Source organism: Castor canadensis, chromosome 11 (assembly GCF_047511655.1).
Source record: "Castor canadensis chromosome 11, mCasCan1.hap1v2, whole genome shotgun sequence".
Classification (NCBI taxonomy): Eukaryota; Metazoa; Chordata; class Mammalia; order Rodentia; family Castoridae; genus Castor; species Castor canadensis.
The window spans coordinates 78,002,131-78,021,368 of record NC_133396.1 but is presented as its reverse complement, the minus strand read 5'-3'; the positions used below and the strand labels follow the sequence as shown (position 1 = coordinate 78,021,368).

At 37.0% G+C, this 19,238-nt stretch overlaps 1 protein-coding gene and 1 non-coding gene across 6 annotated transcripts in view; both read left to right on the top strand.

Moving 5' to 3' along the window:
• The window catches only part of Hmcn1 (hemicentin 1), a 441,079-nt gene that overhangs the window by 196,995 nt on the left and 224,846 nt on the right, over nucleotides 1-19,238 (top strand). The gene's annotated exons all lie outside the window — the stretch shown is intronic.
• On the top strand, nucleotides 13,364-13,467 carry LOC141414318 (U6 spliceosomal RNA). Its single transcript, XR_012439378.1, has one exon. It is a non-coding gene; the product is annotated as a U6 spliceosomal RNA (small nuclear RNA).

Genomic DNA, 19,238 nt, shown 5'->3' with positions numbered 1-19,238 from the left:
CAAAAAATGTAGAGATACCCTATGTTCATGATGAATATGTAGAGATACCCTATGTTCAGATGAATATTGCTAAAATGACCATACTTCCCAAAGCAATCTGTAGGTTCATTTCAGTTCCCTTCAAAATATCAGCAAGTTTCTTCATAGAAATTGAAAAAAAAATCCTAAAATTCATATGTAACTGCAAAGACTCAGAGTAGCCAAAGCTACCCTGAGCCTGCTGATGTAGTACCTGACTTCAAAACATACAACAAAGCTGTCGTTGCTAAAATAGCACAATACTAGCATGAAACAGACACAAAGACCTATGATATTGAATAGTGAACCCAGAAATAATCCATGTTCAGATACCCAACTGATTTTTAACAAATGGAGAAAAAATAGTCTCTTCAATAAATGGTGCTGGAAACATTGGATATTTATGTGCAAAGAACAAAACTAGATCTCTTCCTCTAACCATACACAAAAATCAATTCAAAGTGGATCAAAAACCTAGATGTTACCCTGCAAAGTATGAAATTACTACAAGAGAACATAGGGGAAACACTTCAAGACATTGGTGTGGTCTTGGGGATATACCCAAAAGACTGTGACACAGGTTACTCCAGAGGCACCTGCACACCCACGTTTATTGCAGCACTATTCACAATAGCCAGGTTATGGAAACAGCCAAGATGTCCCACCACCGATGAATGGATTAAGAAAATGTGGTATCTATACACAATGGCATTTTATGCAGCCATGAAGAAGAACGAAATGTTATCATTCGCTGGTAAATGGATGGAATTGGAGAACATCATTCTGAGTGAGGTTAGCCTGGCCCAAAAGACCAAAAATCGTATGTTCTCCCTCATATGTGGACATTAGATCAAGGGCAAACACAACAATGGGATTGGACTTTGAGCACATGATAAAAGCTTTAGCATACAAGGGAGGGGTGAGGATAGGTAAGACACCTAAAAAATTAGCTAGCATTTGTTCCCCTTAACGCAGAGAAACTAAAGCAGATACCTTAAAAGCAACTGAGGCCGATAGGAAAAGGAGACCAGGAACTAGAGAAAAGGTGAGATCAAAAAGAATTAATCTAGAAGGTAGCACACACGCACAGGAAATTAATGTGAGTCAACTCCCTGTATAGCTATCCTTATCTCAACCAGCAAAAACCCTTGTTCCTTCCTATTATTGCTTATACTCTCTCTACAACAAAATTAAAAATAAGGGCAAAATAGTTTCTGCTGGGTATTGAGGGGGTTGGGGGGAGAGGGAGGGGGTGGAGTGGGTGGTAAGGGAGGGGGTGGGGGCAGGGGGGAGAAATGACCCAAGCCTTGTATGCACATATGAATAATAAAAAAATAAAAAAGACATTGGTGTGGGCCATTTTTCTCTTAAGATAGGACTCCAGTGGCATTGGCAACTAAAGTAAAAATTGAGAAGTGGGATTATAAGAAGCTTAAGAAGCTTCCACACAGAAAAGAAAATAACAGATTAAGAGATCACCTACATAATGGAATAAAAATTTTTGTAAACTATTCATTCAGCAAGGAATTGATATCCAGAATATATAAAGAACTGTAAAAGCTCAACACAAAAAAACAAAAACAAATAAAAAGTTCACTAGAACCAAAAGCCAAAAGAAACCCCTTCAAAACCCCTTAAAGCAAATAATCTAATTTATAAATGTGCTACATAACTAAATACTTCTGAAAAGAAGACATATACACATACATGTGATCAACAAGTATATGAAAAAATACAAAACAGAACTACAGTAAGATCTCATATCATCCCCATTAGAATGGCAATCATCAAAAAGAAAAAAAAATAAATAAAATCACATATCCTGGGAAGGATGCAGAGAAAGAGAAACTTGTATATGCTATTGGTGGGAATATCAATTAGCGTAGCCATTATGAAAAACAGTATGGATACTTATTGGAAAAACTAAAAATATAATTACCATATGATCCAGCAATTCGATTAATGTGCATATATTCCAAGGAAATGAAATCATCACACAAAAAAACATGCACTCCTATGTTTCCTTTGCTGTGATTCACAATAGTTAAAATATGGATCAACTGAGATGCTCATCAGTGGATGAAGGATGAAGAAAATGTGGTATGTGTACTCAGTGGAACTTCATACACCCATAAAAAGAATGAAGTTTTGTTATTTGTAGCAGCATAGATGAAACCAGAGGTCATTATGTTAAGTGAAATAAGGCAGACACGAAAGACAAATACCACATATTTTCGCTTATTTGTGAAAGCTAGTAAGTCAAGTCTTATAGAAGAATGGAATGGAATACTGCTCACAGAGACTGTAAAAGGCAGAGAGCAGAGGGAAAGATGTTTAATGAGAGCCATCAAAACATAATTACTCCACAGCAAAACAGGGCAGTTACTTCTGGGTCTTCTTTAGCACAGTAGGATAACTATTGGTGAAAGCAATCTATGATACAGTTAAAATGCCTGGAAAAAGAAGAGTGTGAAATTCCCAACATATAAAAATGATTAATGTTTGAAGAGATAGAAATGTTTATTATCTTGATTTGTTCATTATGCATTGTCTATATATATCAAATTACTATAATATACCCCATAAATATGTACAAATATTATGTATGAAATATTATCTATGATGAAAATGTACAGCATTATAATGCAAATCTGAATTAGAGGCGCTAATACTACATAAAAATAAAATCAGGTTTGTGATACACAAATGTGAGAAATCTTTCAGCATGCTAAGGTAAAGAATTAATAGTTGAATGATAAGGCTTTTAAAAATGAACATTAAAAATAGAGAACGGAAATTCAAACTAAGATTTATGTGTTTAAGGAGCAAGTAACCTGTAGTTACAGAAATAGTCAAGGACATAACTGTGGAAAATTGTCCTGGGGAAGCAGGTGCCCAGAATAAGCAAACCAAGCAAGATCAATGAAGGGAGAACTTTGTGGAGACAGACACCTCCCAGCTGAGATTTCATTATCACTAGTATGAAGAAAAATGTTTACAAACATACAGACCTAATCAGTGCATTGTCAATAGATAAAATCATACTGTTATCAGAATTGTTAAATATACCCCAAACCGGAAGAGAATTGCAGCATGTATGTGACATATTTTATCCCTTAGGGTCTAAGTATTTTCCTTAATTTTGGAAGGAATTATTCTTTATCTTGATCGAAAGCAAAAGACTAGTGTGATCAGATGCTCCTTCCCAATCCCCCTGCAGGTCATTTGACCTATAGTCAGCTGCTCATGTGTTTCCCTTGGGACTTTGGCTCTTATTTTTGGCAGCATGGCGGAATTTAGAGGCCAGTGGCAGTGGAAGCATGTCCCAGTGCTCCTTCACCACCGTTCTAACAGGCTGATGTTGGCTGTGTTCTTAGTTGCATGGTCTTTCATGTTTTCTACTGGAGTATCAAGTCTCCTTGTGATTTTTATTTCTAAAATATGATTCCAATGAACTCCTTTTCTGTTTGTTAGCCAGCTCTGTTTTCTGTTGTTTGCAGTGGAAAACCCTAGCTGACACAGTATTGGATACAGGTGGTTTTGGAAGAAAAGATTGGGCTCCAAGAATTTATGGTCCAGTTAAATTGTCCTTATAAAAAGTCACCAAAAGGACATTCTAAAATGTTGCAGGGTTCAGGAGAAATTCCAGGCCAATAGCCTTCTTAAAATGATTTATTGAAAATATGTTAGTTGCCTGAAATAGATTTTTTTTTTTTTTAAAGAGAAAGAAACCAAAATTGGAGAGACCCTGGTATAAAGGATTAGCGAATTTCCCTCAGTAACCTAGCAGGCTCCTTACCAATCCATCAGAGAAGCCTTGAGATAGATACAAAGGCGACCTCAGAAACTATGGCTTTTTAAGTCAGAATCAGCCACACTAAAGAGCATGTGAGATATGATATGGTCAATTCGTTAGGTGAATTCCTCACTATGAAGATAATAGCCTAATTGGATAAAGGAAATTCCTCAGGAAAAGGATTTCCCTCAAGCAGGATTTAACAGGAGACTCAGAAGCTCAGCTGCATAAATAATCAAATAGAAGCTGTCCTACCACTGCTGTGCTGGGAGGAAAAATACCCAGACCCGTGTGTAAAAATGTCATTAAGAGAGTGTGAGGGCAGTTGGATTACAGGTAACATTTGAACTTATGCTCTTCTGTACTTGTGAAAAATTATTAAATAGAAATTGATTATTCCAATACTTGGTATAGATACTTTTAACAATGCTCACATTAATTTTATGATGGAATATGTTTTCTACATATCCTGTGAATATTTTATCACTTTTATATTTAAAATAATTAAGAAGATACAAGATAGTTTAAAGTGAGAAACTAACCATGTCTCTCAAAAAGAAAAGTAAGACTTAAAAGTAACTTTTAGGTCAAATGTCAGTCTGTCAAAAAAACTAGCTCTTCATTCTTTTAAGAAAACAGAAGTACAAAGTATGAGTAAGAATCTAATGCTGTATTTTTTAAAATATTGTAAAATTTAGTTCTAAAAAATTTATCTTGGAGAGGATGATTTGTTCTAAGATTTATTTATTTGCAACAAGAGTTCACTTAGGTTCACTTAGGTATGACAGCAATTTTATCATTGCCTGCTGTGTGGTAGAACCTCTTTTCAAGTATTATAATTGAGAAATGATGCCAACTCATATCAAAATTATTGCCTGTTAAAATAATTAAAAATATATTCATGAGAGGAATTATATTCATGTGAGGTTCCATAGCTATCATGTAATTTACATCCATGAATTTTGTTTTTTCCATGTTCTTTTAAAACAAAAACATTCAAAAACAAAACAAAACAACCCCTTCCCCTCAGCTAAATTCTGTCTCCTGCACTGTACGCTATGAACTGATTCACATGTGGAGATTAAACTCTCAATGAGTTTGTGTGGATTATCACTTTATTTCTGGGTGCTAATGAGCACTCTGCATTGGGGGCTCCTTCTTCTTCCCTCCTTCCTTCCCTAGGCTCTTGATCCTCTTGCCTCAACCTCCTGAGGGCTGGCATTGTAGACATGTGTCGCCATATCTGGCCACATTTCTGTTTTCATAGGTTGAAAAAAAGCACACACTCTTACTCTGTTTTTTCCGTCATTGTTTAAACATGGGTCCTACCCCAAAGAATATTGTAGCACCTTCCTGAGTCATTCACATGTTGACAGATCTTACTTTAATGAAATTCTACTAGTTGCAAACTTTACTTTTGAGAAGACTGGCTAACACAAAATGTATTATCCTAGGATTACTAGTCATCTAGAAACTTGCTTCAGAAGGCTGCATATTTTTCTTCTCTGAACACTATTTTTTAAGAGTATGAGAATTATTAAAAAATGGTAGGTGCAGGGAATTTACCTGAAGTGTCTGATAGTCGAGATGATGACCTCACCTCATGTTCAGATAAGATCACTTGTAACTGGACAACTTATTTGGGAAGTTTCTCTCTTATCTGTAAAATGTCAGAAGTTATTCTATGTATTTAAAAAATCTCTTTGGTATTTAATATCTATCACAGAGAGTTGTTTATAAATTAAAAGGTGTCGTGAAGCAATTAAATGTAAAGTGTCAAGTTACATCATTTGACAGTGTAAAAATTTCTACTTGGAAGCTTAAGAGACTGGAATTTTGTAGTACTAAATTACAGAGAGCTGCTTAAAATATTTTCCAAACCAAAGTGAGACTTAATAAAAGGAACAAATACAGAATTTCTGCTGACAATTAAATTAGGTTTTTTTATAAAAAAAAGTTTAACATACACTCAATTTATCTGCCAAGTGTATTTTACCATCTCCTTGGTTCAGGGCAAGTTTCTGTAATAACATAACAATCCAATTCCATGCATTAAAATGTGAATGACTCTCATATGTTTTGTTTTCTTTTGCCTTTCATCCAAGGCATCTATGATCTATAGAGATGTTAGAACACTTTAATTATAAATGGAAGAAATTAAGTTTCTCTAAAATGTTAAAAGAGAAAAATATTAAAATGTTTTTAAACAAAACTTACAAGGAAAAGTTAAACATTTAGACTTAGATTGCAAAAGAGGATATGGATGACTCAGTAAATATTTCAAGTATATAAAAATTGTTTTTAAGAAGCTATAAACTCTGAACATTTTAATTTTCATCAAACATGGATCGTATGGAAATGAGTATTAATCCAAACCTGATGACTCAGAGAGCTAGCAGGAAGGACCTCCAGATGCAGAGAGGTTAAATGCTGGAATGCCCTGGTAGATTCTCTTCTTTTCACAATGCAGGAACTGCTGGGGAGAAATAGATCAGATGAGGACTCAGCTAACATTTCAACCACTCATTTATTCAAAGAAAGTTACTAAATAACATTTGAAAATGCTGGGCATTCATAGCATACCTATGTCATCTAATTAACACAAATTGTGTTATTATTTGCTATGGTCTGTTTTTATTCTCAGCACTCACAATGAATGTGTAGGGTTTTTCTACCCCAACAACCAAGTCTTCAAGTCTCTGAACAATAATGGGGTATCCAACAACTTGGTTCTGGCACTAACTACCTCAAGTTATCATCAGAACCTACAAGTCAAGGGCTCAGTCCCAAAAGAGGGTGTCTACTTAAGATGCCAGTCACAAATCCCAGGCTCTTCTACTTCTGTGTGACCAGCTGTACATCAGAGCTTCCTACAACTACTTCCTGGTGTTCAATAATTTTCTGGTATAGCTCACAGAAGTCAAGGTTTATTATAAAAGATAAACACTTTACATTTTCTACATTTTATTTGTAAAGGATACACTTGAACAGCCAGCTGAAGAGGTACCTGGGTCCTGAACACAGTAGCTTCTGTCCCTGTGGATTCCCATGTGCCACTCTTGTAGCACGTAGATAAAGTGTTTCCCTGAGGTCTATGAGTCACTTTAGCAAATTGATCCAACCTGTGAGCCCTTGATTTATAGCTGGACATTTGGAAGTACAGATGACAAATATTCGGTATCTGAAGTAGGGGTCAGTTTTGTGTGACTGAGCCTTTAAACTGTGGGAATTGAGTTGAGTGAGAGGACACCCAGCTGGTGTGGGGAAGCTCTTACAGATGAAATTTAGGGAGAGTCAAATGGCAGGGTGCCTGGGTCGAGGTGGAGAAGGTGGGTGGTTCAGAGCTTCCATGCCCTCTCACCACACACTAACCAAGAAGCTGTCTAAAACCAGTAGTTTAGGGTTTTTGTGGAGGTTCTTCCATTATGTAGGCATGATTGGTTGTCACTGGCCATTGGTGATGACCTTAAGCTCCATCCCCTGTCCCCTCTCTGGAGGTCAGGAGGTGGGGCTGAAAGTTCCAGCCCTCTCTTCACACCTTGGTCTTTCTGTTGGCCACCCCATATTCTATGCTAATTAGGAACCTGAAGCCCCTAGACCTTCCATTAGCTTACAGAAAGACATTCTTATCACTTAGGAGATATTAAGGGTTTTAGAAACTTCCAGGAACTGAGACAAGGCCAAATGTACATTGTTGGCCTGGGTATTTTGCCCTAAGGAAGTGGAATATTACTGGTTAGTGGTTAGTTAGTGGTTGGGGGCGTTAGTGACTTTAGCCTGGGTTACAAAGCCAGCAAATGGCAGAGCCCATGTCTGAACCAAGCCATTCCTTTCTGCATTGTATACAGAAAGGCGTATGTGTGCTCTTAATAGGTGTAAAGTACAGTTAAGTGGAAGAAAGTGAGAGAAAGGGAATTGAAATGTTTGAACAGAAGAGAGTATTGAATTTTTTTCAAAACAGAGAAGGTATGAAGTGGCTGCAAGTCCCTATCTCTTATGGACAAAGAAACTCAAATCCCAGCATCTTGTGTAATGACTATTTGGAGAAATCACTGCTGGATTGAAATTCTCTGCCCCTCTTATTTCTCCAGAGCCTCCTAGAGCAGACCAGGTGGATTATAACACTTGGGAGAATTGATTTAAGTCCAGGTAGGGTAGACTAGCTGCTTAAGGAGAGTTCTAGCAGAGAGATTGCTGTAAACATGCTACCCAGACAAACATAAGGAGAAAACATAAGATGACTTGACTGTGAGCCCCAAATTAGCAAATGAATTTGTTTAGGAACATAAATTGACTGTCAGATTTCAGAGTTCTCTTCAAGCTACTATGTAGCCCCACTTTCATACACTTTTGGTTCTGTTATTGTTGGATTTTTTTTTCATTACTGGGGTTTGAACTCAGGGCCTCACGCTTGCTAGGCAGGTAATCTACCACTTGAGCCATCCCGCCAGCTGTATTCTTGCATATTTGTGTAAAAGTATCCTTTTAATATACTTTGACCAACTTTTTTTGTTTGTTTTTTGGATTTTTGTGGTAGTGGGGTTTGAACTTGGGACCTTGTGCTTGCTAGGCAGGCACTCTGCCACTTGAGCTGCACCCTCAGCTTTTTTGTCTTTTTGTTATTTTTTAAGATAGGATTCACTTTTTTTTTTTTTTTTTTTTTTGACCTGGGCCAAATCCACTTACCAATGGCCTCCCACATAGTTGGGAACACAGGAATGTGCCACAACTTTCTTAATGAGATGGTGAGGTCTCACTAATTCTTGCCTGGGTTGGCCTCAAACCATGTTCCTCCTGATCCACACCTCCTGAGTAGCTGGGATACAGGTGTGTGCCACTGTGATCAGCTTATAGCCAGCTAGTCAAAAGTAGGTGTAATTGAGTCTGAATCAGGAGATACACCTACACACACATAAAATTTCAATAGTGTAATAGGCCGGGAAGTAACAATGCTGATTATTACTTGCCACTCTTCTCTATGACAAATGAGAAACCAAATCTAAATTTTGACCTTTCTCTTTTATTTGGAAACTCTGTAATTTTAATAAGTTGCTGTAAAGTGGCGCCAATAACGAAAAGGTTTTGCAGTAATCAATGCTAGCATGATGTATTTGAGAGAATAAAATTTCTTGAAATCCCATCGTTTTTATCAATTGTATTTTTTGTCTTAACTATTTTGATTAGTCACCTCCAACAGCTCCTGAATTCATGATTCTTTTCAAGAAAAGAAAAAATAACAGCATTCCATGGAAACATTATCATATAAGTAATCTTATTCTAAAGATTACTTAAAAAGAATATTACGGCAGTAAGCATTTGTGAAATCTGTATCTTTATAACTTGTACTGGAAAACATAAATTGTAGACTTTTAAGAAATCTTGGTATTAAACATTATAATTCTGTCATTAAAATGGAGTCTAGCCTTAATTTACTGTTTTGTATCTCTGAACTATATATACATCACACTTCTTTTACCAGCTCAATTTCATGATGACATTGATGTTTGGATGTGGAATTTTTTGGCAAATTCAGCATATAACCATCAAGGTGGATTTTTATCTAGCTCCCTGCCTGTGTGTTTTGTTGCCAATGTGCCACCTACTGGTACACCATTGAATTACCAATATTCCTTCAGATCTGGTACTTGCTCTGTAGTTCAGGGCTATCCCGTAGGACTTTGTAGAGTGATGGAAATATTCTTTATCTGCGCTGTGATCTAGGTGGCCACTAGTTACATGTGGAAACCTATTTGAAATACACCTTGTTCTGAAATTTGATTTGGTTTTAGGTATGTTAAATAGACTTAAGTGGCTGCCATATTGGACAGTACAGTTCTTACTATTTTTGGAGAAAGGCAGAAATGATAATGAAGTTTTAGGAAACTTACTGCAACTCCCATGTTAATGAAACATGAAAATAATTCACTTGAATCATCACCAGTCAGGAACAACTACTATTGGAGGCATTGTAACCAGGTGTTCATAGTTCTATTGATGAGATATCATTTGAAAATGCTGCATTTGGTTTTGTTTTGTTTTATGAAATTCACTATGAGTCCCAGGCTGGCTTTGAACTTGCAACCCTACTGTCTCAGCCTCTCAAGTTCTGGGATTACAAGTGTGAGCCACCATGCAAGGGTACAAATGCAGTGAATTCTGTATATCAGGATTTCAGTGCCTGTTGGTTCCTTTTCCAGGCAGTTGATTTCTGATTTTGATGCCGTTTTTGGTTTGGTTTGGTCCATTGATTGACAGGCTTTAGCTTTTATTCTTTGGTCTCCCATAGGCAATGCGAACTTAAAAGTGTTCAAATACAATCCAATGCCAAATCTAGTAGTTAAAAAATAAGAGAAAGCACATTGGTCTACTGAAAATCATTCTTAGTGAGATTTCACCTTGTCTTTCTGCAAGTTTCATGTATACAAGCACCAGGGCTAGAGGGAATAGCCTCCCTAATCAGAAATGGAAGGAATACATTTGAGAACAATGTCAGTACGTTTTAAGTAAGTTGTTGACCTAAGTCAGTAGGCGCACATCTGTTACAGTGGGATATAACTACTAATTAAAATTCCCAGCAAGCTCCATGGTAGTCATTTCATAATGGTTTGATGTTTCCTGTATTTCTCTACAGGAAATAACAGTTATTTAGAAGAAAGGTAAAAAATTCTGTAAAATAACACTTTTCAGGCTGTACAATTCAGTAGAAACTGGTTTCAGTAGTTAAATCTAGTTATCTTCTAATTTCTCATGTAACATTTCCATAGAAATTGGTTTCAGTAATTAAAATTTAATTACCTTCCAATTTCTCATGTAGGGTTTCTCATAGTACGATGTTGGATCATTTAACATTTTCAGTTATGTGTTACCCATTATGAAAAATATATTTGGTAACAAAATAAATGAATTAAGCTTTGAGGACTATAAATCAAGGAGGTGGTTTGGTTGCATATAGGTGTTAGCTATGGCTACTTGGGTCATTGTCCTGACCTTTTATGTTTCCATGTTAACTTCAGTGATTCATTTAGTCATGTCAACAGTTTTAGATTTCATTGTGTTAGTATTTTCTTTTCTAGTAACACATGCCAGCATATTATTGCTATACTTAAAAGTGTATTTTGTAACAAAATCTGGTGATTATCTTATGAAAAATTTATGGAATTATTTTAAAGTATTGTTTTAATTAGCTCACCCTAATTTAGAAGTTATATCATGTGAGTTTTGTAACTGTATAATAAGGTAAAGTGTGTTCTCACTTTTTGTGGGGGGCAGTACTAGATTTGAACTCAGGGCCTCCCACTTGCCAGGCATGTGCTCTATCACTTGAGCCACATCCCCAATCTAGTTTTTTTTTTTTTTAATTTCACTTTCTAGGTGATTTAGTGGTTGCTAAATTTCAAATGCTTGCACTGGTCAGGTCTGTGGCTAGAACAGTGATGGGGGTATTTTATGTGTATGTTACAGTGTGTCAGGTTTTGTTCAGAAGACTGTTTCCTCCTATTTCTGGAAACAGGAATAATTTTCCATTGATTCCCTTAGCTGACTTCTTATGGGAAGGATTTTTAAGGCTAAAGAGCCACACAGGAGTCTTGGCTTAGTTTGAGGCTCTTCCATGGACAGCTGACGCTGTGGTAATCACACATTGCCAGGTGGAAACCAAAGGGCGAGAGGAAGCAGTCTGTTCTCCATCATGCCACTTCTGCACAGGCATCTCACAGATTAACTTGTTTTCTACACTAACAGGAAAGGGTGGATAGCTGTCATTAATTAGTCCATGTCTCCAGAGACAAAATTGCCACAAAAAGTAAATATTTCTCAAGATGATTGATGAAGTAAGTCCCTAATCAGAATTACTTCACTAAGTTCAAAATTTATGTTATCATAACCACATGCTCATTATGTCATCATAACTTTTTAATGTGTGCCGGGTGACCTAGGTATTACCATGTTTTTCATATCAGTAAAGATGGAAAATTAATTTTTATTGAAATTTTTAATAAAACTTAAGTATCTGCAAACATCTTAAAATTAGATGTTTGATTAGAATTAAGAAAGTTATTAAGCAAGCTATTGATTAAAGAAGCTTAATCTTAGACTTAAGTAAGATATGATGAATGTTATAACTAGCTGTATAATGTAAATACAGTTAGTGCGAGTATAGTGCGAACAGAGTGATCAATTTCCATTTGTAAATGTCTGGATAGTAGGTATGCACAGATGTGTTTTAAATACTATGTTACTTTGATCTACCATTTGATCCCAGCAATACCACTCTTGGGAATATACCCAAAAGACTGTGACACAGGTTACTCCAGAGGCACCTGCACACCCATGTTTACTGCAGCACTATTCACAATAGCCAAGTTATGGAAACAGCCAAGATGCCCCACCACTGACGAATGGATCAAGAAAATGTGGTATCTATACACAATGGAATTTTATGCAGCCATGAAGAAGAACAAAATGTTATCATTCGCTGGTACATGGATGGAATTGGAGAACATCATTCTGAGTGAGGTTAGCCTGGCCCAAAAGACCAAAAATCGTATGTTCTCCCTCATATGTGGACATTAGATCAAGGGCAAATACAACAAGGGAATTGGACTTTGAGCACAGGATAAAAGCTTTAGCACACAAGGAAGGGGTGAGGATAGGTAAGACACCTAAAAAACTAGCTAGCATTTGTTGCCCTTAACGCAGAGAAACTAAAGCAGATACCTTAAAAGCAACTGAGGCCAATAGGAAAAGGGGACCAGGAACTAGAGAAAAGGTGAGATCAAAAAGAATTAACCTAGAAGGTAACACCCACGCACAGGAAATCAATGTGAGTCATCTCCTTCTCAACTAGCAAAAAACCCTTGTTCCTTCCTATTACTGCTTATACTCTCTTCAACAACTCAGTTTTTGTGTTTTTTTAATTTATAAAATGGATCTAGAGTTAGATATCTGACACATAATAGACATTTAGGAAATTTAACCTTTCTTCCTATTTCGATAAAATGGCTACTAGAAAGCTATATAATTCTTAATTTTGCATAATATACTGGTCCAGATAGTATTCTACGAGATCTTTGAGGACAAAGAGTTTGAAACATAGTAGGTTCTCAATAAATGTTTGCTAGTGAGAAAAAAACCCACAGAAACTTGCTAAAGTTCTCTAAATATGTCCATGGTGAAAAATACTGTGAATCGTTGCTTAGATTAAAAGCATAAGCATTATCTGACTAATTTGTCAGTGATGATTAAATCACCTTAATCAACCATAAGTTGTTATGTCTCACCCAAGAATTTGCTGTCAGGGCTCAAGAACAACAAATCATTCCCAATAGAGAAGGAAGCATGTGTCCCCGTGAGAAGACAATCTTGGCAATTTCTAAGATAGGCAAGATTGTTCCCTTTCTTAATGTTTGTCGATGGAGTGACGGCTATTTTCATGACCACTTGTAATTCCTTTGTCAACACTACCACTAATAGTACATGGAGACACCCAGGTGCTTAATTTTTATTCTTACTATCTTATGTACCTGTTTAATTATTTTAAATTATTGGTGAGTGCTCACATTGGCAACACATACGCTGAAATTGGAATGACACAGGAGATTAGCATGGCCCCTGCACAAGGATGGCATGCAAAAAATGAAGTGTTCCATGTTTTTTTTTTTTTCATGTGCCTGTATGAAAGAGAACAATGAAACGCCTTGCAATTGCCTGAAGTGAGGTGGGAAGGGGGTTGGGACAATCTAACCAATATACACTATAAGCCTATTTGGAATTGTCACAATGAATCCCTCCCGTACAACAAATACATCCTAATAAAACAGTTTAAAAATTAAAATAAAATAAATGGTGAGAAATTATAAAAGCATATATTTTGCGTTTGTTGTAATTAAAAGATAAAATATCAGTGCCTCATTGTTCCTCTGTGCCATTTTCCCATTGCTTTGGCTTACAGAAAGCCAGCTGTTCAGAGGACAAGGCGGTTGATGGTACTGGCAGCGATGATGATGGTGGTAATGGTGTTGGCTGTGAAATGAGATCGAAAACCACAAATAAAACTGGACTTCTCTCCAAGACCTAAAATTGGACTTCTCACTCCAACCTCAGTACTATTATTCTTATTAAAATGGGGTTAGACAATTTAAATTACAACATGTGAATTTGTCTGTTGGCAAATGATGATACTCGACTAAGGGAGTTAAACTATAATTCTTCACTGTCGTGTTTTTGCCCCTTAAGGCTACTTTATAAAAATGAGGAGTTTTTTTTCCCTCTATCAATAAAAAGTTGACAGTTGAAACTATTAGAGTGAGCTCTATTACATCTCTATTAGCCTAATTAATGGTTGATTCATTTTGGCCATCTTTATTCAACTTTTATTTGGTGGGAATCCAGTTTTGCTTCTATATTTTTGTTCTTGTCCTTTCTGATTTTCTTATCATCAATAGGAATAGTCTTTCAGGGCACTGATAAATTTCTCACCTCCTGTAGGATGAAGTCATTCCACTTCTGTGTGGGACACAGACTTATTTTTATGACTGAGCAGCTCTCTGCATCCTGGTTTGGGAATCTGACATTTATTTTCACTTTGATATCTGAACTACAGATTCTAACAGTGGGATTCTTGCTGGGAGACCTGCCAAGCCAATTCTGGCAGAGTCCACTAGAAGGCACCAAGTTTAGACAAAAACCTGAGTGCTGTCGGAATCTTTGCAGCAGTCCTGTGTCAACATGAGCTAGACATGAGAAGCCTTTTATTTTAGAAAGGAGGGACTGAATACATGTGTGTAGTCTATAAATTCTAAGGAGGAACAACTGTTCACTTTTCTTCCTCTGAAGCTTGTCTGCACCACTCCTACATCATGTGCAGTCCTTCAGCATTTCAGAATTGATGGAGTCCAGATGGAATCACAGTGTGAACTCACTGGCCCTGCCTAGTCTGCCCTTGACCTCATGCACTTCTCTAGCCTTATGCTCACCGAGAAGAATCTGTGGAGTAATGAGGCTATCAACCAAGTCCACAAGCCGGAAAACCCCATCAAACATGAACTTCAAAGACTAGGTCATAATTTGAAAAATGCAATGTAAACAGGAAAATTAGGCAGGGGGAGATTGTAAGCTGCTAGCAATTAGGCACTAATTAGATTCCTTTGGTTGTGTAGCTGCTGCCATCCAGCAGTGCCATTTCTATCTCCTCCAAGTGGATAGGGCGTCCTCAGACTAATTTTTCTTAGTGAAAGGAAGCCACAATTTGCAGGCAAACTTATAGTATGACATACCATAAGTATGTCCAGATCTAAATGAATTTCTCAATTTCGTTTAGAGTAAAAGCCCAACTAAATGGAAAGCCGGGAGCATGTCAGTTTGGTACATCAGTGTTTCCTGAGAAGTGAGCACAGTGCCTGGCATGTAATAATTGTGCAAAAAAAAAAAAAAAGAGAGAGAGCGTATTGAATTAACTATTTAATTCGGTTCATCCTCATGGAATTTGTTTCAAACAGTTTGGGTATGAATTTATTTTATCAAGTGGAGGATATTATTAACAGAAATACTTGTATTTATTTGATGACATTTTCTTTGAGGATTAATTCTTACTGCCTAGTAATGTAAATGTAAAAAAAGCAATTGAAAAATGAAGGGCAGGAGAGAAAAAGACCTCTTTTCCAGGGGTGGGTACCGGTGGGAGGTGTGTGGGCATAAGGAAAGGGGAATGAAGGTGTATATGGTGGGTGTATTTTGATCCATACCTGAAAATACAAAAAAGAAACCTGTTGAAATTGTTCTAACAAGAGGGAGGGGAGGAGGAAGAGGGAGAGCAATGGAGGAGGTAAATCCAATTAAGATGTATTGTAAGCACACATGTAAATATCACAGTGTATCCACCATACAAATATTATATGCTAATAAGATATAAAAAAGTAATTACATAGACCAAATATACCACATAGGTAGGCATGATGGCATCTCAGCTACTCGATAGGTGGAGCTCAGGAACGTTGTGGTTCGAGGCTAATCTGGGCAAAAAAAAAAAAAAAGACCCTAATCTGGAAAATAATGTAAAAAATGCTGGGGATGTATCTCAAGTGGTGGAGCATCTACCTAGCAAGCACAAAGTCCTGAGTTCAAACACCATACCACCAAGAAACAAAAACAAATATACCAATATCCCAGTTATCCTAAAATATTGTATTTTTGTTTTTGACAAATCACTGACTTAATGTTTCAATTTTAATGTTAGTTTCTCTGCGCTAAGGGCAACAAATGCTAGCAAATTTTTTAGGTGTCTTACCTATCCTCACCCCTCCCTTGTGTGCTCTCACTTTATCATGTGCTCAAAGTCCAATCCCATTGTTGTGTTTGCCCTTGATCTAATGTCCACATATGAGGGAGAACATACGATTTTTGGTCTTTTTTTTTTTTTTTATTCATATGAGCATACAAGGCTTGGTTCATTTCTCCCCCCTGCCCCCACCCCCTCCCTTACCCCCCTCTCCACCCCTTCCCTCTCCCCCCCCTCAATACCCAGCAGAAACTATTTTACCCTTATTTCTAATTATGTTGTACAGAGAGTATAAGCAATAATAGGAAGGAACAAGGGTTTTTGCTGGTTGAGATAAGGATAGCTATACAGGGCATTGACTCACATTGATTTCCTGTGTGTCAGTGTTACCTTCTAGGTTAATTCTTTTTGATCTAACCTTTTCTCTAGTACCTGTTCCCCTTTTCCTATTGGCCTCAGTTGCTTTAAGGTATCTGCTTTAGTTTCTCTGCATTAAGGGCAACAAATGCTAGCTAGTTTTTTTAGGTGTCTTACCTATCCTCACCCCTCCCTTGTGTGCTCTCGCTTTTATCATGTGCTCATAGTCCAATCCCCTTGTTGTGTTTGCCCTTGATGTAATGTCCACATATGAGGGAGAACATACAATTTTTGGTCTTTTGGGCCAGGCTAACTTCGCCCAGAATGATGTTCTCCAATTCCATCCATTTACCAGCGAATGATAACATTTCGTTCTTCTTCATGGCTGCATAAAATTCCATTGTGTATAGATACCACATTTTCTTAATCCATTCGTCAGTGGTGGGGCATCTTGGCTGTTTCCATAACTTGGCTATTGTGAATAGTGCCGCAATAAACATGGGTGTGCAGGTGCCTCTGGAGTAACCTGTGTCACAGTCTTTTGGGTATATCCCCAAGAGTGGTATTGCTGGATCAAATGGTAGCTTTTTAAGTAGCCTCCAAATTTTTTTCCAGAGTGGTTGTACTAGTCTACATTCCCACCAACAGTGTAAGAGGGTTCCTTTTTTCCCCCCATCCTCACCAACACCTGTTGTTGGTGGTGTTGCTGATGATGGCTATTCTAACAGGGGTGAGGTGGAATCTTAGTGTGGTTTTAATTTGCCTTTCCGTTATTGCTGGAGATGGTGAGCATTTTTTCATGTGTTTTTTGGCCATTTGAATTTCTTCTTTTGAGAAAGTTCTGTTTAGTTCACGTGCCCATTTCTTTATTGGTTCATTAGTTTTGGGAGAATTTAGTTTTTCAAGTTCCCTATATATTCTCGTTATCAGTCCTTTGTCTGATGTGTAGCTGGCAAATATTTTCTCCCACTCTGTGGGTGTTCTCTACAGTTTAGAGACCATTTCTTTTGATGAACAGAAGCTTTTTAGTTTTATGAGGTCCCATTTATCTATGCTATCTCTTAGTTGCTGTGCTGCTGGGGTTTCGTTGAGAAAGTTCTTACCTATACCTACTAACTCCAGAGTATTTCCTACTCTTTCCTGTATCAACTTTAGAGTTTGTGGTCTGATATTAAGATCTTTGATCCATTTTGAGTTAATCTTGGTATAGGGTGATATACATGGATCTAGTTTCAGTTTTTTGCAGACTGCTAACCAGTTTTCCCAGCAGTTTTTGTTGAAGAGGCTGCTATTTCTCCATCGTATATTTTTAGCTCCTTTGTCAAAGACAAGTTGGTTATAGTTGTGTGGCTTCATATCTGGGTCCTCTATTCTGTTCCACTGGTCTGCATGTCTGTTTTTGTGCCAGTACCATGCTGTTTTTATCGTTATTGCTTTGTAATATAGTTTGAATTCAGGTATTGTGATACCTCCTGCATTGTTCTTTTGACTGAGTATTGCCTTGGCTATTCCTGGCCTCTTGTGTTTCCATATAAATTTCACAGTAGATTTTTCAATCTCTTTAATGAATGTCATTGGAATTTTGATGGGAATTGCATTAAACATGTAGATTACTTTTGGGAGTATCGACATTTTTACTATGTTGATTCTACCAATCCACAAGCATGGGCGATCTCTCCACTTTCTATAGTCTTCCTCAATCTCTTTCTTCAGAAGTGTATAGTTTTCCTTGTAGAGGTCTTTCATATCTTTTGTTAGGTTTACACCTAGGTATTTGATGTTTTTTGAGGCTATTGTAAATGGAATTGTTTTCATACATTCTTTTTCCGTTTGCTCATTGTTAGTGTATAGAAATGCTAATGATTTTTCTATGTTGATTTTATATCCTGCTACCTTGCTATAGCTATTGATGATGTCTAGAAGCTTCTGAGTAGAGTTTTTTTTGTCTTTAAGGTATAGGATCATGTCATCTACAAATAGGGATATTTTGACAGTTTCTTTACCTATTTGTATTCCTTTTATTCCTTCTTCTTGCCTAATTGCTCTGGCTAGGAATTCCAGTACTATGTTGAATAGGAGTGGAGATAGTGGGCATTCTTGTCTGGTTCCTGATTTTAGAGGGAATGGTTTCAGTTTTGCTCTGTTAAGTATAATGCTGGCTGTAGGTTTGTCATATATAGCTTTTATAATGTTGAGGAACTTTCCTTCTATTCCTAGTTTTCTTAGAGCTTTTATCATGAAATGATGTTGGATCTTGTCAAAGGCTTTTTCTGCATCTGTTGAGATGATCAAGTGGTTTTTGTCTTTGCTTCTGTTAATGTGGTTTATTACATTTATTGATTTTCGTATGTTGAACCACCCCTGCATCCCTGGGATGAAGCCTACCTGGTCGTGGTGGATAATCTTTTTGATGTGTTGTTGAATTCGGTTTGCCATTATTTTCTTGATGATTTTTGCATCAATGTTCATTAAGGAGATTGGCCTATAGTTCTCCTTTTTGGAGGTGTCTTTGCCTGGTTTTGGGATAAGTGTAATACTGGCTTCATAAAATGTGTTTGGCAGTTTTCCTTCCCTTTCTATTTCATGGAACAGTTTAAGGAGGGTTGGTATCAGTTCTTCTTTAAAGGTCTGATAGAATTCAGCAGAGAATCCATCAGGTCCTGGACTTTTCTTTTTGGGAAGACTCTTGATTGCTGCTTCAATTTCATTTTGTGTTATAGGTCTATTCAGGTGATTAATTTCCTCTTGGTTCAGTTTTGGATGATCATATGTATCTAGAAATCTGTCCAGTTC